General features: G+C 26.1%; 3 long non-coding RNA genes across 3 annotated transcripts; 1 reads left to right on the top strand and 2 right to left on the bottom strand.

Moving 5' to 3' along the window:
• Nucleotides 1–749: 749 nt before the first annotated feature.
• LOC135142495 (uncharacterized) lies at nucleotides 750–6,855 on the top strand. Its single transcript, XR_010282551.1, has 4 exons — nucleotides 750–831; nucleotides 2,300–2,418; nucleotides 5,255–5,364; nucleotides 6,779–6,855. It is a non-coding gene; the product is annotated as an uncharacterized LOC135142495 (long non-coding RNA).
• A 13,247-nt stretch (nucleotides 6,856–20,102) lies between these two features.
• Nucleotides 20,103–20,458, bottom strand: LOC135142516 (uncharacterized). Its single transcript, XR_010282559.1, has 3 exons — nucleotides 20,375–20,458; nucleotides 20,261–20,316; nucleotides 20,103–20,170 (listed from the first exon to the last, which is right to left on the bottom strand). It is a non-coding gene; the product is annotated as an uncharacterized LOC135142516 (long non-coding RNA).
• Nucleotides 20,459–21,139: 681 nt separating this feature from the next.
• Nucleotides 21,140–21,656, bottom strand: LOC135142515 (uncharacterized). Its single transcript, XR_010282558.1, has 3 exons — nucleotides 21,463–21,656; nucleotides 21,272–21,405; nucleotides 21,140–21,215 (listed from the first exon to the last, which is right to left on the bottom strand). It is a non-coding gene; the product is annotated as an uncharacterized LOC135142515 (long non-coding RNA).
• Nucleotides 21,657–26,164: the final 4,508 nt, after the last annotated feature.

Genomic DNA, 26,164 nt, shown 5'->3' with positions numbered 1-26,164 from the left:
ACGAGTAAAGCGAAAGGCTAGAAAAAAAATACATAGCTGCAACGAAAGATCATAAAAAAGTTTTCGAGCCTATAGTGAAGAGAGCTCTATTATTATTTTCACATCCTTTTGCTTCCGTTTAGTAAAAATCCAACATTTGCGGGGGCTTGCGGAGACCAAAAAGATCCTTTTCCCTATACTCTTCAAAAACTTACTCTTTCTTTTTAATATACATACTTTTTAAAAAAAAATTATTTGCCGTTGCTTAATTATACAGTTTTTATTAGTTTCAATTTTTTGTGGTAAAAACTAAAAAAGTGAGAGATTTTAAAGCCATTAGCTTTGGAAGTAAAAGATTTACATAACATTTAACTTAAGTAAAATATTTTGCTTTAGTTTGCTTTACACGTTTCATTTTTTACTTTCTTTTTAGGTACAAAAATTTATTTTTTTTTGAGGAACAATAATACTTGTTGACAATATTTTAATCTCTTAATCTTTTTTTTAAGGAATTATGTTTTACTTCCAAGTAGAATTAATTTTTATGTATGTTTAAACCTATAAATAACCTTACTATTTAGTTAATACTCAAATATTTTTATTGTTTTCTATAAGTAATTTAAAGTTATTAAATTTATATATGTTAAAAAAATTATAGGACTACTTTTAATTAATTTTAGCAGTTTTAGCACTTTTAATTTTATATATTAAAATGATAACTTTTTACTTCTTTTTCTCGGAGAAATTTAAGTTCAACGATGGCCAGAACTAATAGTTTTGGGGGGCCCTCTACAGGAAAAGCTTCTTTAAAAACACCTTCCAGAAGATCGTCCAATCCTCCAAAAACTCCTGGTGTTTTACTTTTTTTTTTACTTGTAAATTTGTGTAATTAAAGTTAATTTTATTAAAAAGTTACATAAATTAAAGTATTCTGTATAGTAATTCAGTAGTTGTATATTGATGATTTTCATTCAAGTATTCTTTTATGTATAGATGAGCAGCAGCTTAATTAATTAAATTCGATAAAAAAAATGTTATTGTGACGAAATTAATTTAGCAACTTTTTTTTAAGAAATTAGTTTTTCTTTATATGTTTAAAATAGAATTGAATAATTTTATTACAGAATTTTTTGTACAATTTAGCAGCTTTATATTATTTACACTACCAAATTCTTATTTATATATACTTCTACATTAAATATAATTAGTTAAATATAAAAATTATATGATTTTACTTTTATACTTTAAGAATTAATTATGGCACTAAAAAGTTATACATTTTAAAGTTTTGAATTTAAATAACATTTTTTTTACTTTAATATTTCAATTTTTATTTATACTTTTTTAATAAAAATAATTTATTATAATAAGAAAAGTTATATAAATCGGAATGTTACTAAATTTATTTAGTAATTTTATTTTTATTAAACTTTACATTATATTTTTTTATAATTATATTTTTTTTAGTTTAAAATATTATATACTTTATAATCAGTTTTACTTATAAATTAGATTTCATATAAATCTTTATAATTATTATTAAAACTTTTAATAGATTGATATATTTAAGCTGCTTATACTTTCAGACTTTCTATTATTTTTATTATTATATTTATTCGCAAACTTTTTATTTAAAATTTTGATTACTTCCGTATTTACAGGCAGTTTTATTTTTAGACTTCTATTATTTTTTCATATTTATTGCTATATACTTTTATTACTTTCAGATTTTCTATTATTTTATTATTACTATTGTCTCATTATAACATTAAAAAATTATTATTATTTTTATTTTAAGGCCGTTTATACTTTCAGACTTTATATAATAATGTAATAAAAATAATAATTTTTATATTACTGAAGTGTTTGTATTATAGTTTAGAATTTATGTATTATTATTTATAGTAAATAAAAAAATTGAATTGTTTATAAGAAATTTTAGTGTTAACATCTTTTTAATTTTTATTGAATTATTTTTTAAAAATAACAAAAGAATGCTTTAAAAATTTGAAGTGTTCATAAAAAATTTAGCTTTATTATTCATTAATATAATGATTTATAGGTATTTATATACACAAGAATTTATATTTAGTATTAAAAAATTTATATAAACTGAAATGTTAGTACAAAATTTAATGTTTATACTTTAATTTTAATAAAAAAATTATGATATAAACATTTTTACTTTAGAATTAAATATTAATAATAAAAAGTTATACAAACTGAAGTTTTTATATATAAAAATTTAGCATTATGTACATCATTTATTTTAATGAATTATTATATATATATATATATTTAATGAAAATGATTTTTTTAGAGTCTGAAAAAGTTAAGCGAGTTCGAAGGTACAGGCCGGGCGCTCTCGCCTTAAAAGAAATTAGACTTTATCAAAGGAGCACAGAATTATTAATACGGAAACTCCCTTTTGCTCGTTTGGTAGTATAAATAACACATTTTATATTTTTTTATGAAAGATAATATAAAATAATAAATAAAAAAATACAAACTTTTTAAAATTTTTATAATAAATAACATTGAATAATAACTGTTATGAATATAGTAAATAAAAAATTATTCCGCAGTATTATAAAAACTTTAAGTTATAGTAAATAATATGTAATATTAATTGTTATGAATTTAATAATAACAAATATTTTAATAGTATAAAAAGTATAAACTTTTTGAAAATTTTTATAAGTAACATTAAATAATAATGTTATTAATATAATTAATAAAGAAATATTAATAGTATAGAAATTATAAACTTTTTAAAAGTTTTTATAAATGATATTTAGTAATAATTGTTATTGATATAATAAATAAAAAAATATTCGATAGTGTAGTATAAAAAAATATAAACTTTTAATTTTTTTTGTCAAAAATAATAATTTTTGTTTTCAATAAAATAATTCAAAAAATATTTTTTTAATTTTTTTTATAACTCAAAGTAATAAAATTGTTATTTTTATTCTATAGAACAACTGAAGATTTATAATTATAAAAAAAAACTTTTATTGAGTTTTTATTTTTTATTGTTTTTTTTAATTCTGCAGTGAAAGCTTATTATGAATTTTTTTTTATTTTTTCTATATTTAAAATTTGTTATAAACTGAATTTAAAAACTTTTAATGAGTTTTTGGTTATTATTAATTTTAAAATTCTTTATATAAATTGAATTTAAAACTTTTATTTCGTTTATATATTTTTTTATTATTTTTTAATACTCTATATAAATAACGCTAAAAATTTTAAACTTTTATAAAATTTTTACTTTTTATTGTTTCTTAAATTCTCTATCTAAATTGCGTCAAGGACTTTTAATTCAAAACTTTTATTGAATCAATATATTTCCTTACTATCTCAAAATTCATCCAATAAATTAATTTTGAATTAAAATTTAAAACTTTTCTTGAATTTTTAATCTTCATATTAATGGCAACGAAAACTTTTGTTTGAATAAAAATTCTTTATTTAAACTGAATTTATAATTTTAGTGAACTAAATGTTTTTTCAAACTCAAAAAATTTAACAATTTTTTATTATTATTTCCGTGCGAATTTTAATTTTAATTTTTATTTTTTAGTTATTTTGTTGGACCCCGTTCTTATTAATAACTGAATTCACTTTTTTTGTGGATGAATATTTTTTAAATTAATTTTGAAACTTTTACAACTTTTTTAATGTTTAGTATTTTCCTGCGATATTTTTTATATGTATTTTTAATTTTTTAATTATTTTTATTGAAATGATTTTTTAATATTTTTTATATAAACAATTCGCTTTTTCTTTGTGGATATAAATATTTTTAAGTAATTTTTAAAATTATTGCTACCTTTTTAATGTTTACTATTTCTTGCGATTTTTATAATTTATATTTTTAATATTTTGTTAATTATTTTATTGAATGGTCAATATATTTTTATGTAAGATGAATTCTCTCTTTTTACTTTTTAAATAAATTTTATAAACTTTTACAATTTTTTAATGTTTCTTATTTCCATGTGATTTTTAGTATAAACACAATACATAATTATTAGTGAAAATAAATATTTTAAACTACTTTGAAAACTTAACTAATTTTTTTAGGGCTTTTTATATTTATTTTAATAACATTTTATATAAACTGAATTTATAATTTTAGTGAAATTAATTTTATAACTTTTACAGCTTTTCTAATGATTATTTTGGTGCTATTTTTTGAGTTTACATTTAATTATTTATAAACTGAGCTTATAATTTTTAGTGAAAATCAATTTTTATTAAACTTTAGCAATTTTTTATTATAATTATTATATTTGTGCAGGTTTTAAGTTTTATCTTTTTGTGATATAAACTGGGTTCATTACTATTAAGTAAATGAAGAAAATATTTTATTTTACTTTAAAAAATTTTACAATTTCTTTAATGATTATTATTCTCGCGCAATTTTTTTTTTAAATTTACGTTTATTATTTTCTTTTATTTAGAATCTACAAAATATTTTATTATGGGAATTTAAGTATTTTGGTTATTTTTTTATATAAACAAAATAAAAAAATTATTTATTTCTCAAATTTAATAATATTAAATTTAAAATTTTTTTTATTTTTATAAAAATATAAAAATAAGATTATAAATTTAATAGTAAATTTTGGTTTTCTCAATAATCATAACTTTTTTATAATCTAGTAAAAAATTTATATATTTATTTTAATTTTTTATTTATTATTGCTTTATTTTTTTTAAATTTATTAATATTTTATTTTATTCTCAATTTATTTATTATTAATAAAAGAGAAGTTGAAGATTATTATATATTTTATGGTAAATTTTGATTTTTCATAATTATAACTTTTTATATAAAAATTTATTTTATTCTTTAAAAAAAATTGTTATTTTTGCTTTAAATTTTATTATAATATTTTTTTTAATATTTTTTATATATTTATTTGTATTATATTTTATTTACGTTTATTAAGGCAAATATTTTCATTATTATTTATTAATACATTCACTTACAATTTTATCTTATTTTATATTTTATTTATCATTATTTAAGCAAATATTTTTACTTTTAATTTTTTTATTTAATATTATTATTAAAGCAAATATTTCTATATTTTATTATTATTATTAAAGCAGACATTTTTTTGTATATTTATTTATATATATATCTTATATTTTATTTTATGTTTATTTATTATTATTATGTAAAGACGATATTTTAATTTTTTATTATTTTTTTATTTATATTTTAATTTATTTTATTTGTATTATTATTATTATTATAAAGGCAAGAGAAGTTACTGACTTTTTTGGGACTAATTTACGATGGACTGCAGATGCTCTTCACGCCCTACAAGAAGCTACTGAAGCTTACTTGGTTGCTCTCTTCGAAGACGCGTAACTATTTATTACTATTATTATCCTTTGTTAGTTTACTTTATAATATATATATTTAATATTCTAGTAGAATTTATATACAGATGTTATTACTATGTAAAAAAAATTCATATTCAAATTTTTTTATGGCTTTTCCTTTTTATTATTATATTTTTTGTTAATTATTTTTTTTCAAAATTTTATTTTCTAATAGTGTTGTTTACTTTCTCTATTGAATGATCTTTTAAACATTTATAATAATTTACCTTTATACTTATTATTTTTATTATAAACTATTAAAGAGTTGAGTTTATGACTCATTACAAATATAATAAAGTTTTTAAAAATACAAAAAAGCTTTGTATCAAATAAGAACGAAGTATAAATTTAAAAAGAAAGGGGGGAAATATATTATTATTATTATAATTATTATTATTATTATAAGTAAAGTTATAATAAACTAGTATAAAGTTGTGCTTTAAGTTAAAAAGTGTAATAGTACAAAAAGGAAAATTTAATGAAATTCTAAAAATATAAAAACTTTATAATATTTAAAATATATAAAGAAAGAACTGTCAGATAAATTATATAAATTTATTTATCTTTATTATAATAATAATTATTATTTACTATTTTTTATTTATTATTATTACTATTATTTTTATTTTTTTATTCATTCTGATTATAATTATTATTTATTATTACTATATTATTATTTTTTACCTCTTACTATTATGGCTTATGTACTTTTATTTACAACAAATTATTATTTTTATAAAATATAATTAAACTGTATATTTAATACTATGATTATTGCTTTATACATTTATTTACTATTATTATCTATAATTATTTATTATATTATAATTTTATCTTTCATATTATAAATTTTAAACTGTATTATTTTTATTTTATTTTTTCAGTAATTTTTCTATTATTTATATTTTATAATTATTTATTTTATACAAATAATAATATATAAACTTATAAAATAAAACACAATATAATTTTTATATATATAAAGCATTTTTTAGTATCTTTTATCCCTTAAATTTTAGTGATTCGCTGTATTTTTCAATATCGAGTTTTAATTGGCTCAATTTTACATTAATTCTTTATTTCATTTGATTCGTTCATATTTTTTTTTTAAATTGGTCCATTTTGTGGTGAATGGTGACTTTTTATTTCTAACAAATAATTTATTTTTACTTAATTGGTTTTTCATTTATGGAAATTTTATCAATCTAATAATTTTCTGATTGGTAGTTGCATTTTTTTAAAAAAAAAATTCAGTTTTTTATTTTTTTAAAATTTTTAAGATGTCTTTTTATTTTAATTAGCTTAAAATATTTTTATTGGTAACAAAAGGATTGCATTAAGTTCACTACAATTGTCATAATTTATTCTTCATTTAATTGGTCAACTTTTTTTATAGAAATTTATGTGCCATTCACGGAAGACGAGTTACTATTATGGCTAAGGATATTCAACTTGCTCGGAGGATAAGGCAGCTTTTTATTACTATTATTATTATTATGATTATTATGAGTATTATGATTATTATTGCTATAAGGTTTTTTTTCCTAATCATCATCGTAATGATTATTATATTAAATATTCATTCATATTATTTAATTATAAATATTTTTTTATTTATAAATTTTATTAGTAAACTTTACATATAATATTTTTTAGAAATATTTTTTTATTAAACTTTTTATTATTTTATATTATTTTAAAAATGTTTATTTCTTTTATTATAAAAGTTTATATATATAATTTTTTATTTTTGGTAATTTTCTATTCATTATTTGGTTTTATTTCTATTAATTATTATTACATAAAAATTTATTAATAGTAATAATTAAATAAAATATAAAAAATAAAGTTAAATAATAAAAAGTAATAAAATATCAAAAATTTATATTTATTTTATTTATTTATTACGAAAAAAATATTATTATATAAAAACTTAATATTATTTTTAATTATAAACTTTTATTATATAATAATAATAAATAAATTTTTTTTTGTATTTTACTATTTATTATTTTATTTTATTATTATTATAAATGTTTATGTATAAATACTTTATAATTTTTTATATTTACATTTATACGTTTTTTTTTGACATATTTTTTTTACTCTTTATAAAAATTTTTTTTTATTATAATTTAAAAATTATTATTTTATTAATATTAAGGGTAAAGTTTTTATTAAAATTTCATTTATTATTATTTTATCAAAATATTATTTATTTGCGAGTATTATTAGTTTTCTTTTTAATATTAAATATTATTATAACTACTTTCTATAAAATATTTTACATTATTAATACTTATTATTACTTTCCATATTCAAGAAAACTGTTTTTTTATATATTATTATTATTATTTTTTATTTGCTATTTATTATTATATTTATTATTTTCATCAAAAATACTTTTTACAAATGTTCTTTGTCTATTCTCATCTATTATGGCTATAAAACTAATTCTATATATTTTTTGTTATTTATTATTACTATTTACTTTATAATACTTTTTATTGTTATTTATTATTATAATATTTGATGGAGCTATTACTATATATTATTATTATTTACTTTAAAAATATTTTTTATTCTTATTTATTTTGTAAATAAAGTTATAACTATAATTTACTTTGAGAATACTTTTGATTATTATATATTATTATTTCTAATAAAGTTATTACTATAATGTATTATTATTATTTACTTTGAAAATACTTTTTATTATTATTTATTATTATTTCTAATAAAATTATTACTTTGAACTGTTATTATTATTATCATTATTCACTTTGAGGATACTTTGGATTATTATTTACTTTCTATCATTATTTTTTTCATTATTTTTAAAACTATTACTATTTATTATTACTGTTTGTCAATATTATTATTTTATTAAAAACACTATTTACTATTATTATATTATTATTTTAAGAAAACTCTTTCTATATATTTATTATTATCGCAGAGGAGACGGCTTAACATACTGTATCGGCGAATAATTTCAAGAAAAAACATAAAAAAACTTATAGAAAGTTTATTATTAAAACTGTTTATTATAGACTTAATAAAAGTTATTTATTATTTTATATTTTCGTATTTTTATTAATAAAATATATATTTTTAACTTTGTATATATTTCTATAGTTATTTTTTTTATTGCCATTTCGCGTTATACGCGGTGACAATACTGTTTAAAAAGTACATTCTTATTAACTATTTGTGTTGCTCGCCAGTAAAAAATATTTATAAACCGCTCGCTTCACGTGCACATGTCTTGCGGATTTATTAAAATTTTTATTTGTTTTTTTTTTAAATAATTTTCTAATAAAAGTTATTATTATTATTATTAAAATATTTTCTAGCCTATGCATCCTCATTTAGTAACCAGTTATCGCTTCTCGTTGAGTCTAGTTTATCTAACCGTCTAATCGTAGTGCGCAAAGTAATTACATGATAAAAAGCCTTATATAACTGAAACGTTTTTTGAGAAGAAAAATTCTTAAAAAATTAAAATATTTTTATATATTCATACTGTAGATTTCAATAATAATATAGCGAAGCTTTCCCCGATCATTCGTATTTTTCGTTGGTTTTCTTATATAAGTTCAGCCTCGCTTTGTAGAGCTTAATATTTATTACGGCAGCTGAGCTGAGAAGTTGTTCAAGCCGTTTTATTATAATGTTCAAAGTAGTTTAGTTCCTTTATATAAAAAATTAATAAAATGCACTAAAAAATTTTTAATACAAAACCGCTGCAAGAACGTAACAGCCCAACTACAAGTGACTTTTTTATTTTATTTTTATTTTTATAATACCCCAATTTTTTAAAACTTATCATTACTTTATTCTATTTCTAGAAGTTATTGTTACAACCATGACGTTAGCTTAAAACTATTATAAAACGCAAAGAAACTTTTTATTATTTACTTATCAATAAGCGCTCAAGTGAGTTTATCAACTTGGAATACTCAAGCTTTCTAAAGGTTTATTATATAATTTCTTCATGAAAATTATTTATATATATTTATATATATATATACAAGCATATGCAAAAGTTAAGAGTTTTCCCGAATTTATAAAATAAACAATCCGTTCCGGAAAGCAGTATTCTTGTGCAGGATAATATCTAGATTACTAGGTTTCTACAATGGATAACGTGTGCGCGCTGTTGGGGAGTCTCGTTATACAAGCAATATAACTTTAGTATAGTCGTATATTACAGGCTTTAAACATTGAACAAGTTAACGAAACTTAAGACAACAATAAATAAATATATTATAAATTATAGACAATATACTATAAGTGTAATAGTATATTGTAGATTTAGTTAAATAATAAATTTAACGAAAACATAAGACAAAAATAAGAATGCATTATAACAATAAGCAATATATTATTTGGATAAATGTGTATTACTAACTATAAATAATTCTAACGGGATTAACTTAAACTTAAGACACAGAAATAAGCTAATACATCATAAAATTATTAATATAATCTAATGATAGTCGTACCTTACAAACTATGAATAATTATAATAGAGGGTTAAAAAAAACTTTAGGCCTAGCATAGTTAGTACATAATGAATGTTAAAACTAATTTATGTCGTAGAAACTATAAATACCTATAAAAGCGCGTTGTAAAAACTCAAGATATTGTTAAATAAGTTTAAAATACTAATCGTAGATATTATTGCTGTGCAACCATTTCATTTTTTATAGCGGTATACGCACGCAAAATAAGTCTATCAGAAAACCTGATATTTAAATTTAATTAAGAATATTACAGAACTTTAATCTTGTAAATAGAAGTATTAATGTAGTCAAAAAGAACTTGGGGAAGTGGTGTTACTTATCCGAAAACACGTACACTTTTCTCACACATACTATAAACCTTCCGGACCTGAGGCCGTATTATTACATTTCTTCTCCCCACATCGATAATTATAGGGGCTTGTAAGGGTAGACACTGATTGCAAACAAGGTAATTTTAAATAAAACCTGCAGAAGTAGAAAAAACTCCTTTAAAAGATCTTAGGCACAAAGTACGCAGCCAGTGCTCGATACCGGCTAGATGAAAAAAACATCTCTGCTTCTGTTTGTATAGCAAAGTTTCAAGACTATTATTTTTATATCAAAATATAACTACTAAGGGTCTAAAAGGTCAGTAGGAGACAAAAAATAGAAAGAGAAAAAAACCAAGAAAAGGATGTTATATTTGAGGTAAAACTTTATATTTATAGTTTTCTATCGTTCCCGATTATTTTTAAGATCTTAGAGGTTTTAAAGGCATAGGACTTCTTAGGAACTTATATTACTCTTGAAGATTTGCCCTTTTTTGCATAAAATTTCGCAAAACTGTTAAAAAATAAGTCTGAACTTTATATAAATCGCTATGGAGACCATGTAGTAAAATGATTTGCTCGCAAAATACTGGAATGCTCACCCAATTCCTCTTAAAAAAATATCGCCTTAATCTTCACATTGACTTACTATTTTCTACACTAATAAAAAACGGATAATCGATTATTTGCTAAAAATTAGTTAACATCATAAAAGAATATTTTCCAAGTCAGCAAGCCTTCCAGATGGTGTAACTAATCTCATGGTTGTAGAACCTGGTGGAAAAGGAATCCACAGACCCTTGTGTATAGTTCGACCTTCGAAAGGTCCAATCTACCACTTAACAGACCTTGAAGCTTTTTGAGCACAAATCAATGAATATATAATAAAAAAGAAAAATAATTATAAAAAACAAAACTATAATTTTTTTCTGTACCAGACGTTGTTTCAGTTTTTTTTAGATATACACCTTGGTTCTCCGCATACTTTCAGCCTTACAGTCTAGCATTCCCAAAGTTAACTCCAGGCCCCTTACGCTCTACGCCGTGAACAAATTAAACTTGTGCATGTTTAAGATTAAGCTCCTTGGCGAATATAAAATATATAGTTACACTTAAAGTTTTTTAAAATTGGTTAATGGCAACGTAACTTAACCAGACAATTTACGACTTTTACAGATCTTAAATTTAAGTGGAACGCACACAAATTATGACAAAAAAAATTAAAACTAATTATATTTAATATTCTTTACTATTTAGAGGTTAGGTCTTTGCAACAAGCTGCTCTTTTATGTGCTTTGTCTCAAAATTTTTTCTCCTAGTGGTTCCAGTCTTCTTAGATATTATAATAGGCTATAAACTTTTAACAACTATTTTTTAATGACCTGAGATGTATAAGAAAACTTTCAATAGCACCGAGGCTATTAGTTTGAACTCATTACAAATTTAATTAGAAACAAAAAAATATGCTAATGATCGGGCTCTGCAGTCAATCTAATAAATAACTCATTACGTATAAAATAGAGGATCCTCTGTGTTATACACCGACAGTAAATGTCCTGAACTGGCCACAAAATCACGCTGACAAACAGAACACTAGTAATAATACTTTTTAGGAGTTTTTCTTTTAACTTTAAACAGGGCTATCCCTCTTTAAACTGCTAGCTTGTATACAAGAGAAGAGCACAAACGAACTGCCTAATTAGCGACCAATGACAAAATAGTAGAACGTAAAGGGAATAAACCTCTGTTTCATAATTTGAAAATTGTTTACTCGTGCTCGATTGAGTCAACAAATTTCAAACAACACCTTGAGCTCTTTATTAGTAATATCGTACATACATTTTTGTGGAATGGAAGTTCTTCTTATACCCACTTTTTTAAGGGGGTGCGCGGAACATGATAGCCTTCATAGTCAACGCTTCTGAGGGAGCTATTTACCGCTCTAAAACGGATTTAAAGAATATTTAACGAGTTTGTAAATGTGCTTAACCGTTCAATCGGTGTTCTAGCTTAAGCTCTTGACTGCGCATCATTGGTGCTACCACCACTTTTAGTCACGCCCCCGCGGTCCCATTGGGGAACTCCGGTTTTTCCTTAATGGCAGTACGGCTGTTAGTTATCAAGTTTTGTCTTTGCTACCTACCATAATGTACTAATTTTAGTAGAGCGAGGAGTGGTTCGTTTCCCTAGAATAACATCGTTAAGTATCTGGAAAAGAGCAGATCTTCAAGTACTGCCCGTCTGCTTACGAAATTATTATTTCTAAATCATCAGCGAATTTTAATCTAAATAACCCTTGGAAAAAAGGGGAGCATCACTCATAGCTGAACGCCATAGCAGTTGCAGAAATTGGACAATTTCCATAACCTTGGACTTTCCTTAATTATGTTCTATTAGAGAGACCAAGCTCCCAAGGCACCACTTTCCACAAAAAAAATTAGGTAAAATAGATATGAACGAACCAAATCTGAACTATATGGTTTGTAGACGACGGGGTAAAACTTATTTGCAATGACAAATAAAATTCGGGGATGTTTGTGTGGGGGATTTTCGGAAATGAGTTATCAGGTCAAAAAATGAAGACTACAGACGGCAAATTTCCAGGAGTGAGGATTTAAAGCCGTATGTCAACAAAAAACAACCTTGGGTTTGTCAGTGGTATGGTAATCGCAGAGAACTATCAGCAGATATTAACTAGTCTTCTTCCGAGCATCAACAAGCTGTCTGTGAAAAAAAAGTCGGAGCCTCTTGTTATACAGCTAAGTCAACACAAATAATGGGTCTGTGTTTCCCAGCCTTTAATATTTTTCAAAAACTAGCATAAGATGAAGCACCAATTACCAAATAATCCACAGAGAACAGTTTCTGCTAGAGTTTTGTATATCTATAAACGAACCATGCCTGCCAGAATGGCAACGGTTGTTAGGGCAAAAGGAGATGTAACACCATATTGAACTGCACATTTCCGATTTTTACCAAAATATAGTTGTCAACGATTTTTCATGTTTCTTTGTAGGTCTAATTACCGACCTCTGTTACATACTATGCATTGTACGGTAATAAAACTTTCATTTTCTTATTAAACAAATTTTATAAAAACCTTAAATAATAATGCACGTAATATTAAATGACCTGTTTCAACAATTAGTTGTTAGGACTCGTATATGAATAAACGAGCTCTTTAAACTAATTTAGCCAAAAATTGAAAAAACGGCTGTTATGATATTTAGAATTTAGTATTAGGGATAATGGCTCTAGAATTTGCTTCAGTTATTATTTTTCCTCATGACAGTGAAGGAGAATCTTCTGTTATTCGTACATTAATAATGAAGTGGTAGTTCTTAAGTTGAAAAGTCTCCAACAGTGTGCCAATTAACTTTTCTACCTAAGTAAAAGGTCATCATTACGTTTCCAAAATTACTAATCTACTTAAATTTATAATATACTCCCCTATAGAGCTTCAAAAACGTTTAGTATATGTTATATCATTAGCATAATGTAGTTATAGTCATGGACCTTGGAATCCTCGACTAACGAGGAGCACTTGGAGCATATATTAATAACTTTAGAGTTTAATTTTTTAAAATCTTAACAACCGCCAATTTTTACGAAACAAAAAAGAACTTTCCAGCTTTTTAGAATAGACTATACTGTGCAAGACATAAAGAACAACTTTTTTAAATCTCAATGTGCATATATGAGAAACTTGCAATTATTTTAAGAAGACTGAACACTTAATAGAAACGTGCAAGGACAAAAAACAGTACTAATTTCATACCAAATAACTTATAATTTAAACCTAGTGTTGTTAATACTACGAAATATCTCACTCATCTCAATCATGAAAGTTAAGAATTCCTGAATAAAGCCCACCGAGTTTTCCAGTATATTTGCCGAATAAAGGGAGCTCCAAAATGCTGAATTGAAACTTTCCTAAATTTTGTGGCAGTCGACACAATAGACAACGCAACTAGAACGTTTTTTTGATCAAAATATAATTCTCCTGATTTATAAATTTCTATTATGTGAACCTATATGTGAGAGAAAACATAGAGACTGAGCACTTGAAGCAATCTTTTTTTTAAATTAAAAAAATTCCACCAAAGATAATAAAAAATCTCCTGAAGTCATCAGGGAAATTAAAATATAGATCTCTCATCTCACTTTTTAAAACTGCAGGAAATAAGGTTAAATACACCTTTCTTCCCATGATAAACCATACCTGAAACTTCTTAGTAAAGGAAGTAAAGATAGAATCATTTAAAATCTTTTCGAATACCTAGAAAAAATTTTGTAGAAAATAGTAACCCATTAATTACTCAACAAGAGATAATATAAATATTAACTTTTCTTAAAGCCTGTTTAAAATAAAGATACATTTAAGTACCGGTACTAGATATATACTTCGCATAAGAGAAAAAAACTTTTTAGCTTGCTCTTACAGTCATAGCCTTCCAAGAATTTAAAGAAAGAACTAAAAAAACCAAGAAATGGCCAGCCCAACAAAAAGAATTCAAAGCACTTTAGGGGTTTCTGGCGCAAAGTTTTTATTTGATATATAAAGATACTAGGGAAACTAAATATTGAATACAACCAGCTACCTCTAAAGAAAGGTCAGTGTAAGAAGTTTCCAATAAATATAACCTGAGTATAAAGCTTTCTTTTACTAACAAAAATAAACCGATGAATATTAATTAATCTCAGGTAACTTAAAACAGTAAGCAAAACGTTATTGACTGTATTATCGTTTATAATAACCAAATCTTTCTTTTTTTTTAAAAAAAAAAGGGAATATACTTAAAATAATGAAACAAAAGAGAAAGGAATTTGAATGTTAACGTACAGAACAAAAAACCACTTTCACACAATAGACTAAACTTACATAATGAACAACTTATTTTAAAATCTCTTACTAACAACAGCATGAATGTAGACTAAGAAATGCTTTCTAACTCCTTGCGTGAAACTAGTGCTAAAAATGCTTAGCTATTTTTACTAAAGTTCTTTTAATATGACAGCATTTTACTATTAAAAGGCTACTGTAACTTTTATAGAACTGGTTCCTTAATTACCGAACTACAGTATAATACATAATACTAATTAACGGCTTCCCCCAACAATTACCTTGAAGGTAGAAAGGACCTAAATTAAGATGTTAAAGAGGTCAAATATTTCGTACACAACGTTAATTTACTTTTTGAAAATGAGTACAAATCATACGAAGTTTTGTATTTACGAGTATAAGGCAGTAGGAATCGAGCAAAAGGTGGTCCTTTACGGAGGAGCCCTTAGCTTATTAATAATGCTTATCCTGATTCAGATATACTTAACAAAATGCCTACACACACTCTCGAAAGGCAACTCGCCTTGATTGAAAAACACAAATTATCGAGTTTTTTTTTTAAAAAATAATAAACATAAATTAAACCTGCTAGAAACTTAAAAATTTTGAAAGTTATCTAATCAAAAATATTTTATAGCGAGATGTTACACTAAAGTTATTATTATATGGGAGGCCCCTTTATTTCCTCTCTTAATTAAATAAACTTAAAAACTTCTCCTGAACAATTCTATAATTTTAAATTTCTTTTGGGTAAAATTTTACGTTATGCGCAATACAGATAATGATAGAGGCCTTTTAAATGAGTTAATTGATAGAGAAATAAGCCTAACCTAATTTTAAAATTTACTTCAAGCCACTAAATTGAGGACTCCTCAGTACTTAAATCTTATAACTACGTCATCCAACCTCTGAAAAAAATTCTACTCCTTAGGTAAAGTAATAAACTTGTTCTTCTAAAGCGTATTCCTTTAGCGTTGGAAGTATAACACAACTCTTATATAGTAACCAAGTAAAGATGCCTACAAGTTTAAACTAAGCGAAGGTCTTTGCAAACTTTTGTTTAGCTTAACCCTATAGATAATTAAAAAGAATGGTGAAATGAGACTAGGAACTTCTTCTCTTGCCACGTAAAATAAAATTTATACATTAAGAAAATAATTAGCCTACGAACATGTGTGCAGAAACCATTAATAAAGAAATTTTAACGTTTGAAACAAAAGTTTAAACTAATAGAATCGAAATTAAAACTTGAATAGCGAATGTAATGCAATAACTATAGGAAAATATGTATATACTACCCGCGAATAAATTAGTATTTTTTACTGTAGCACGCTAACTTCATAATTATTTAATTTTTAAAATCTCCGTATTTAAAAACAGTAGACCCTTTTATTATCTTATAGCTTGCAGTTTTTACAAAATTTACAGAGCCTGCTAACTCAAGGAACCAACAGAAATTAACCGCAAATTTAAGAGAAAACGCCCCCAGTTGTGCGCGACTAATCCGTTATAAGGGCGTACAAGTTCGGCTCTTGTAACGGGGGATAAAATAATATAAGCGTGCTATTGATTGGAGTTCGCTATTAAAAAACATTTTCATTAGTTTACGCAAAAATAAAAATTCTTAAAGCAAAAGGATATTTATTGGACAAACAAAACGTAAATTAAGCAAGATTACAAAGGCTTCATATTTTGCATACCACCTTTTAATAATCAAAATTTATAACAAATAACTTATACAGCAATTTTACAACTATTTAAAAGTGTATGCGAGATTAAAAAAAATTAGTATTACACAGTTTAAAATAGGAGAAACAACAATGTAGCTACGAATAGTAGGTTTTTCCACTAAATATAAACGTAAGATGAATGACTTAGCAAGGTGTCATACTGGTCTTTGTAAACTTACTTTAAATAAATTGTGATGTAAACTCGGTATAGATTATAAAACCCATTAGAAATTTTATGACTTAACCCATTATTGCATGTATGTTGGCAGGACACTTAAAATACTAGAGTTAGTTAAAAAATAACTACAGCTAAGCAAATTGTCCGTACCGAATTAAAAACACGTAAGATTACTAATTTAGTATAAAACTCTTTTCATTAAGGTTTATATAATTATTCCGCCCCATAATTTTCTTGATATATGACTTTAAATAATTAACTTTCCCGTATACTTAAAAATAGCCCCCTCCTCTTTTTAGTTATATTATTAATTTTTTCAATACTCTTACAATTATATTTTGGTGAATAATACCTCAAACGAATTGCGGAGTGGTGTAAGGTTTTTACTGCGATAATAGAGTATTCATTTAATAAATTAATTACGATTAACTAAATTTCAAAGATTAGATGCAAACATATTTTATTGCTATACTTAAAATTTTTTCCCCCTTTATGAAAAACAAAAGCTTTCAGTTATTGGATTTATTTTGCCGAAGTTTCAAAGCAGGTAGTAACTTAGGACATGGTTAGGTGAGCTGATTTTATTATTTAAAGCCTCTTTTCAACCCAATAAAACTCTATATATAAATATAATATACAACACTCGATACCTACTTAATGAATGTTAATAAAAAAAAGGTCTTTGTCGCAATGAAACTAGTCCTTTTTTTAGTGTATCAAGTACTACCTATTAAGTATTATATATCCCATATAAGGGGCAATTAAGTAAGTGTAACCCATAATTAGGGTATAAGGGTTTAATAATATACAACTTGAATATTGTATTTAATATAAAAAATCAGCAAAGTGTTTATTAAATCCACCTACTAGATCCAACTTATTAAGAAAATTAAAGTTATAAACAATCGGTAATATACATTTGTTATAGCAAGGAACACTAAAGAGGTTATACTTCTAAAACTAAAGGATATTTAATTCAGGAGAGATAATAAAACACCAACTTTATCTGCTAATTTCATGGATCCGCAACTCTAACTTTTCAAGATTTTTTATATACTGCGTCGAACCAGAATCACGTTTGTCGATAAGACAACGTTTTATTTAGGTTTTAAATTAATTTTAAAGATACAACTTTTATGTATTTATTAGCATAAAAGGTATAAAGTTACCGTTTATAAAATGTCGAAATGATAGTAAATTATAAGGTAATCGTTCTTTTTACGAAACTACAAATGAATCTAAGTTATCTTTGAAACTTCCAACCAGTAGACGCTTACTATTTTATAACACAAGCAACCTAATGCGGAAACACCAAATATGAAGCTTATTAGTTATTAAAGAGAGGTCCTTTGGATAGCAGACTTTTAAAAAGTCAAATGGAATTAATTAAAAAAATTATAGCGGGGAACATACAGCACCAATTTACTTACAACTTGTTTAGTTAATGATAGTAAACTAAACAATTTATAATTTATGATTTTGCAGCAAAAGACACGGAGAGAAATTGCTATAAAGCTATATTAGCAGTTCTTCAATCCCGAAACTAACACTGGGCTTTGAGCAGCAGTTAAACCGTTAAAAGTAATGTTTATATGAAATTAATCGTATTACAACAATATTTTTAGTCGCGTTTAATTTAATTGTTATTCGTTTTTTAACAATATAAACTTGATGAAGTTAAATCTTTGCGCCATGGAAGTACACTGTTAAAATTAAATTTACATTATGCTCATTATGAGATTTTATTAAACTTAAACCTTATAATTAATCTAGTTTTAGATAATAGTAAGGTTCTGGTCCACACTCACTTTGCGCCTCGACTGAAGCTGTTAATTATTAAAACGTAACAAAATTTACTACTTAAAATTAAATCTATTAAATTTAACTTTAACAATGACATGCTACTACCTTTCTATAATCATTATATTTGCGCTGTTAGAAACCCCGTTTAATTACTGCATCTAGGCACTTTTGGTTTTTAACTACAAAATTAAGGCGGAGCGCTAAACAAGATCTCGTTTCTATAAAGGTTATAATTAATAAAATTGAAACATTCACTGCATTAAACGTTTAATGTTAATATTTGATAAAATGTCAATACAAACAATAATCCTGCTAATTTTTTACCAATATGTAAAAACGGAGTTAATATTCTAAGGCTCCATATAAACAATTACCGTGCTAACTCTTATCTTATGGATAGCAGATTTTGAAAGCTAGATTGTATAGGCATTTTTTTATATAAATCCATATTATACGAAGATGTTAGGGTTTAGTACTACTAAAACAAATAGTTGGGCATTGAGAGCCGTTAGAAGCAGTTGTTAAGCCGTTAAATATAATAGAAAGATCGTTTTGCGTAAATTAAATGACAGGATTGGGCAATTAAAAAAAAAGATATATTTTGCATTTATTACAAACCTGTGTTTAGCTAACAGAGATTAAATGATTGCTTCGTGTTGTCGAACGCAATAGTTGTTATAAGAAAGTTATAAGTTAAATTGATTTAGTAGAACTGTTAAAGCATTTACAAAGGTATTTCATCTGTCTATATTTAGCTTTGGTGACTATTAAAGCTAGCCAAATTATTCAACGATTTTAGTTGCAAGGATAAAGCAGTATTGGAAATTCTACTAGTTAGAGATGTGAATTTGTTGTTGAAATGGTTATTAAGGTGTGGGGAACAGCTCTATTTAGTTTTAAGATAATTTTTGTCAGTTGAAAGTTAAACTCAAATAACATTTTTATGTCCGTATGAATAAGTTATTTTGTTCGTAAGAAAAAATATTTATATTATGATTTTATATAATATTTTCTGTTCTTTAGCTATATAATTAACATTAAATAAACAGTTTATGTTTTCTATATTATGCATCTATAATTTTAGAAAAAGACTTTCATCATCCAATAAGTTCTCTCACGGCTAAATCTTCGAGAGTATAATACAATTCACTTTCTATGCTATGCTTGTCAAATATAATTTTATAAACATAAGAGTACATAAGACTACTTGATCACTAGTAAGTGAAAATGGCGAAAAAAAAAATTCCCTAAAAAATAAACATAAAACATTTTTTATTTTAAAGATAATTTTTAACCAAAGATGTAGCTTTTAAAATCCCTTCAATCACACAGTATTTGAATAAAAGCAACAATATTTGGCCAGTTATTTATAACCAATGCTGCGTGGCATAGTTATCCTATTTCCAATTAAAAATTTTAAAAGGCATTCGAAGTATTTTACTTATTATAAAAAAAGGCTTATATTGTGATTATGGTTTTAGCGATACCTATTTTTTGAGATATTTTGTTTACTTCTCCACCTTTCTGATTAGTTTCGGCTTCTCTGGTTAAAATTTTATCGTAATTAGTAGTTTATATTCGAGTGAAACTACATATTTGACCGAGTCGGATAATAGGGTTATGCGTCTTTCTTGAACTTTTGCGTTTTAAATCTGTTGTGTTGTCACCACTAAGCCTTATTCATTTCTAAGCTGCAATTTTTAATTTTTCTGGTAAATCCTCCTTACCTTAATTAACGCACCGCAAATATTTTGTGTATTTACAATCAATTTTAAGCAAAGAGTCGCCTGTTCAGTGTAAACAGATGAATTATGTAAATCTAGATAATATATTTTCACTATTTTAAGAGTTTCTTCTCGTCTTCTAAGCAAAGCCATTTGTTCTTTTCGCTTTTTTTCGAAAACCTTATCTTTAAGAATCAATGCTTAATTTTAATGAGCTTCGGGTATAACGAAAGGGAAATGATACCTTTTTGGTGCAATGTTAGTTTAATTAGGAGTTAAGGCACCAACAGCCTATAAGAAAGGTTTAGTTAGTGGAGTTTGTTTTTATTTATTAACAATTTAGTGTTTGCAATGTAATTTTATAATACTCACTTATATTTTCAGTACTCAGATAGCAAAACGGGCGTCCTCCCTAAGAGAATATGGGGAGATTAGCTAAACGTTGCTCAGTATGCCGGCAAAAAAACCGCAAGTGTACGGGAAACAAACCATTTTGTGCCAAGGTCGATTTAGTGGACTTTTCTTCGGTATCAAGTAACCAAAACACGGTGAAGTATATGAGTCTTAAATGTGAGCTCGTTAGGTATGCAAGCTACAAGTTTATTTTTATTGTTTAGCAATGAACGGTAAATATTTGTCGACCTTTATTGCTTAAAGTCAATTGTTTAAATAACATTATCGTCATTTCTTCTGCTCAGAAACAAGAGCTTTATAGAAGCTAAAATGCCATCAGCTATAAACACATCTTTAACACTTTCAGGAGATGCGACTGACCATGCCGCTGTACGTCGACCTTTCTTCTTACTTCCAATAGTTCCTCAATTTTTTTTACTTATTTCATAGAACAGAAGAAGTCACAATACCTTACAGGCCCAGACTTTTAGAGAAGGTAATAAACTTTTTAATTGCTTCAGTTAATAATAATTATAATAACAAGTACTAACAAAGGCATTGTTAATAATAACCTTCGCTTACTCGAAGGAAAATATGAAGGGGTTCCAATTTTAGGTTCCCCGAGCATCGAAACTTCGTCGTCTTACCAACCATTCAACTCTCTGGGGTCAGCAGTTTTTTTAACTGTCTTCATTGTTTCTCTTTAACAGTTGTAACAATTAGAACCTTTTCCTACTCTCGCATAAATGAACAGGCAGACTTTATAGGTAAAAGGAAAATTAAAGTTGGGATAAAAAACCCTCAAAATTCTCACCAAAATTTACCAGAGAAACCCCGTCAACAAGGTAAGATTACCTAATGACGTAGCAGTTATGCAGCAAAGTATATTAGTGGAGTAGCGAAGTGCACATGGTTTTTAGAAACCTTTAAAGTAATATGGAGCTTATAGTTATTATTTTAGTTTCGTACTCACGCATTCTTTAATTTTAATATGAAAAGTAGATTCGTAGTTACTAAAGCCAATTTTTGTGATTTTTACACAATAGTGCTCCGGGAACGCCCAATAAATATTAATAGCCCCACTCAAGGGCAGATAAAACCTTTCCACGGCAGTAATGTTACGGGGGAAACTAGCATGTTTAGGTGCAGTAGTTCCGAATTATATGGAAATAGTAGAATAAGCGATAAAAATAAAGTGGTCAAGGGTAACGCGTTAAATAACTACAGTGGTAGTAATAATAACAGTAATTATAATAATAATAACAATGCTATTATAAATAGTAAGAACTTCAGACTTTTTCAAAATGTTTCCTTACCTCTTCAATTAGAAAACAAAATTCACAACCCCACTAAGACTAATTGTAATGATTATAATGGTATAATAATTAAAAAAAGTGGAAACCACTACTTAAACGATAATACCGGCCACAGTGATACTACATGTACTAATAATACTTCTGACAGTAATCGTAACATGAGAAATAGTTATTATAATAACGGTAATATTCAACAGTTTGATAATTTAAAATCTTTTAACAACGTGAATGTCGACCTCATAGGAGAAATTGGAGGTAATGTAGCCGATATGAGCTCTTGGGAACGAGCATTGGAATATGATATATCGCTGGAGAACCTTTGCGATTTATCGATTAGTCCGGTCTACTTCAACTACGATTTGCAGCCAAACGAAAATAAAAAAAACGCAATTCCTATTCTTATAAATACTACATCGGCAGAGGAATACAATACTTCTACAGATGGTATAAATATAGGTAGAAGCAACGACTCCAACGGCGGTTGCATTGTCGTCAGTACTGAATCGGTGAATCAACAGAGACAAGAAGCCAAACGTCTGGAGACCCTACAACAGTTGAATCAATGGAAGAGACGTAATTCTCAAGTTAAAAAAGTAAAAGCCGAACCTCAAAGGGGGACAAATTTACTACTAGCACCGGCACAAACTTACGGGGAAAACTTTATGTTAAACCCTTGTATTTCCATTCCAAAGCGAGTGTGTCCAGGTCAATTATCGGAACTCCAAGCCGTTCAAAGTCTTCATTCGTCTAATAATTCTTTAGTTAATGATTCAATACAATTGTCCTCATTTGGGTCCCTTCCGCAGCGTCTAAACTTACTCAATTCTCTTCCTTCTTTTCAAATACAAGAAGTCGCTCAAAAGCAATATCCATGCGCCTACAGGGCTCACTCCTTTGGTCCCGTAAAATCTAGCGCTGGAATTATAAGTGATATAGCTGCGCCATTGCCCTCTCGTTTGGTAAGCAAAAAATCAAATTCCCTGGTTCCCACGATTTTATCGTAATACAAATAATGGACATATTACTTAATAAATATTGTAAGTTAACTTGGTATAAACTCTGCTAAATTTGAAAGCACCGGAACATAATAATGTGCATTTTTTAGAATCTCTCCTGAAAACGCATTTATAATAAAAACTTGATGTTTTAAAGCTCTAAGGGATTCCTATATTTTCCTTTAGTTTCATAGGGTTATATAAGTACGCTTTACTGCTATTATATTGGAGTTACGCCAAGTTTGTAGAAACAAATTCCAATCGCGCATAGGGACACCGCAGGTATTTTTTAAATATAAAAATCAAATCTAAAGATTATATATTTTGCAAATTAAAAAAGTTAGAAAAGTTTTTAAAAATCCAACTCCATAAAATTTCAAAATACGAGTTTCTAAATCCTTAGTTATGGTCACCATATAAATATGAAAATAGTCAGTAGTATAAGGGATCGATAATAAAAAGGAGGAATCGATTACAACAAATAAAGTTCTTCAGTGTAAGTATACATAGTCTTTTTAATATGACTTGAGGCGTGGGACGAAATTGTAAAACCGAAACAAAGCTACTAACCTTGAACTTTTATTTTTAAGAATGAATTTGAACCTTTTTTCTTTTGAAATAAGTAGTTACTTGTAAAGTAAAGGGAGGAAAGAAAAAAAACATAAATAGAAACAAGAAATTAACAATGACAACACCTTTAAATACTAAATAGAGAAAATAAGGGTAATTATAAAATACTTTGATGGTAAAATTTAAAGACCGCAAGTAAAGGGAAAAAAACTATAATAATGGATAATTTAGGAAAAAATGTTAGGAATAGAAAACAAAATTAATTGGATTAATTATAAGTTATAGAAGAGAGAGAAAAAATTTTATTAAAGAAGTAAAAAAGGTAACGAATACTTAAAAGCATATTAAATAAAACAATACGAGTCTAAGTAAAAAAAACACTTTTGGGAGCGATAAAAAGAACAAAAAAAAAAGCCTAGCTTTATTAGACCGTTACAGTTGTAACGAATTTTAAAACAATCCAATTTTAAACTCTCTTTACCAAAGGCTGAAAGGATAGGTCATATAAAATAAAAAGACATGAAATAATTATCAAGAAACAAAGCAAATACGTAGCGTACGTGAAAGTCATAGTTAAATCAAAATTTAATTAACAAAGGAAAAGTACGAAAAACTGAGTAAAACGCCTTGCATAAAAGAAATTCTCTAATGAACTATTTAAGACTCTAAAAATCCTGTATATCTATTGGGTCTTTAACTCTTAGTGTAAACCGTGAAGTAATTCCTTAAAAAGCTCCGGTATATTACGTTTATAACTTTTGTTTTTTATAATTAAGTCAGAAAACTAACTCTCTTATTCTTACAGTTGTAGTATCCCTCAAATCGAAAAAGTTAAAAAAATTGAAGTACACACCGTTATTGGCATTAATAATAAATTGCAAAAAAAAAAAAAATTGGTTAACATTACGAAAGCAGTAGCTATTGATAAAAAAAAACAGAATAATTTGTGATAACTTTTTGAGCTAAAATTTAGACCGAGCTATCATATGAGTATTTTTACCTACTTAACTTTCAAGAAAGCTCACTTTGATATTTCTTAGCGTAAACTCTGCATTTGAACTCCACACAGTATGTCTCCTTATTTAACTGGCTTTCCTATTCCCAAGCCAGTGTTTGCAAAAGGTTTTCAAAGAAGTGGAACCACTGCTAAATATTGGGTGCTTAAAAAACTTCATATTGCTCTTTTTAAAAAATTTCTTCGCAAGCCTTCACTCTCACGGACTTAAAATGAGGCCCATCTACTACACTATTCCGCAAAATTGTTTCAATGTTTTGCATTTTTTCATTTTTTTTTTTAAATAGAGTAACTTTTCCATTACTTAATGGATTACTCTAAAATTTATACACAGTAAACTTCTATGTTCCAGTTACATTTTGTTAATACTTGATCTTAAATTGGTTTAATATTCGAAAAGATATGAGACTGTAAAGTTTAAAGATTATAGAAACAATTTTGCATGTAGGAAAAATTTAATGTAATAAACGAGGTATTAATAATTATTATAGCTCCCTTTTGCCAAACTCACTGCTTGTACTCTCTTTGGCATACTGGCAATCAGACTGTAGCATTGAACCGGTGTTACATTTCTCCAGTGTGATTGCACACATGCCCAAAGTTCGTCCAAATTAGCAGGAGCTGATTCGTATGATCCCCGTTTTCTCTTCGCCCATGACTGCTTAATGGAATTGAGATCAGAAGATTGCGGAGGTCAGCCTAGCACATGGAACGACCGTAATTAAAGCCAAGATCCTACCGATAGTGTTGTGTGACATGGGGCATTATCCTGTGAAAAACCATTTCACCAAGACCAAGGCCATACTAATCGCAAGTTCTGGGTAGGTTATTCTTTATAATGTCTAAATACGTGCTTGAGGTGATGATCCCTGTCACATTTTTCAAATAGCCTACCCCCTTAGATGTTTTACAGGACCAAATTATAATCGATCCCCCTCCCCCATCTTTATACGTTGCACCATCTGGCGATCAAGTCTCGATTATTACAGGAATCGCTTCCAACACCACCTAATATCATCTGAGTCACACCGAATGATCTCGCCCGAAAAAATTACCTTTTCCCTGACAGAAATGGACCAATTCTCGTACTTCTTCGCAAACTCAAAACTTAGTCCCTTGAGACGGTCTGTCGAAGTGGGTATAATTAACTTTGTTTTTCGCATGGAGGTCAGCAGAATGCAATGCTCTTGAAACTAGTCTATCTAATGCTGTTTCTATGGTTTTTGAAGCTTTCTGTGCAGTTTCAATCGCCCCCAATGTCACTTCCCCTCGTATAGGTCAAGTCACATCCCGGTTTTTCCAGGTCTTTGGACGCTCAGATTCAATGCAAGGACGATTTGGACCATAATGAGCTTGGATCCAGGATATTGTGGCCTTA

Source organism: Zophobas morio, unplaced genomic scaffold (genome assembly GCF_036711695.1).
Source record: "Zophobas morio isolate AGI-343-1 ecotype UQ-CSIRO unplaced genomic scaffold, CSIRO_AGI_Zmor_V1 ptg000048l, whole genome shotgun sequence".
Classification (NCBI taxonomy): domain Eukaryota; kingdom Metazoa; phylum Arthropoda; class Insecta; order Coleoptera; family Tenebrionidae; genus Zophobas; species Zophobas morio.
The sequence above is the reverse complement of the archived record's forward strand: the minus strand, read 5'-3'. Positions and strand labels throughout refer to the sequence as shown.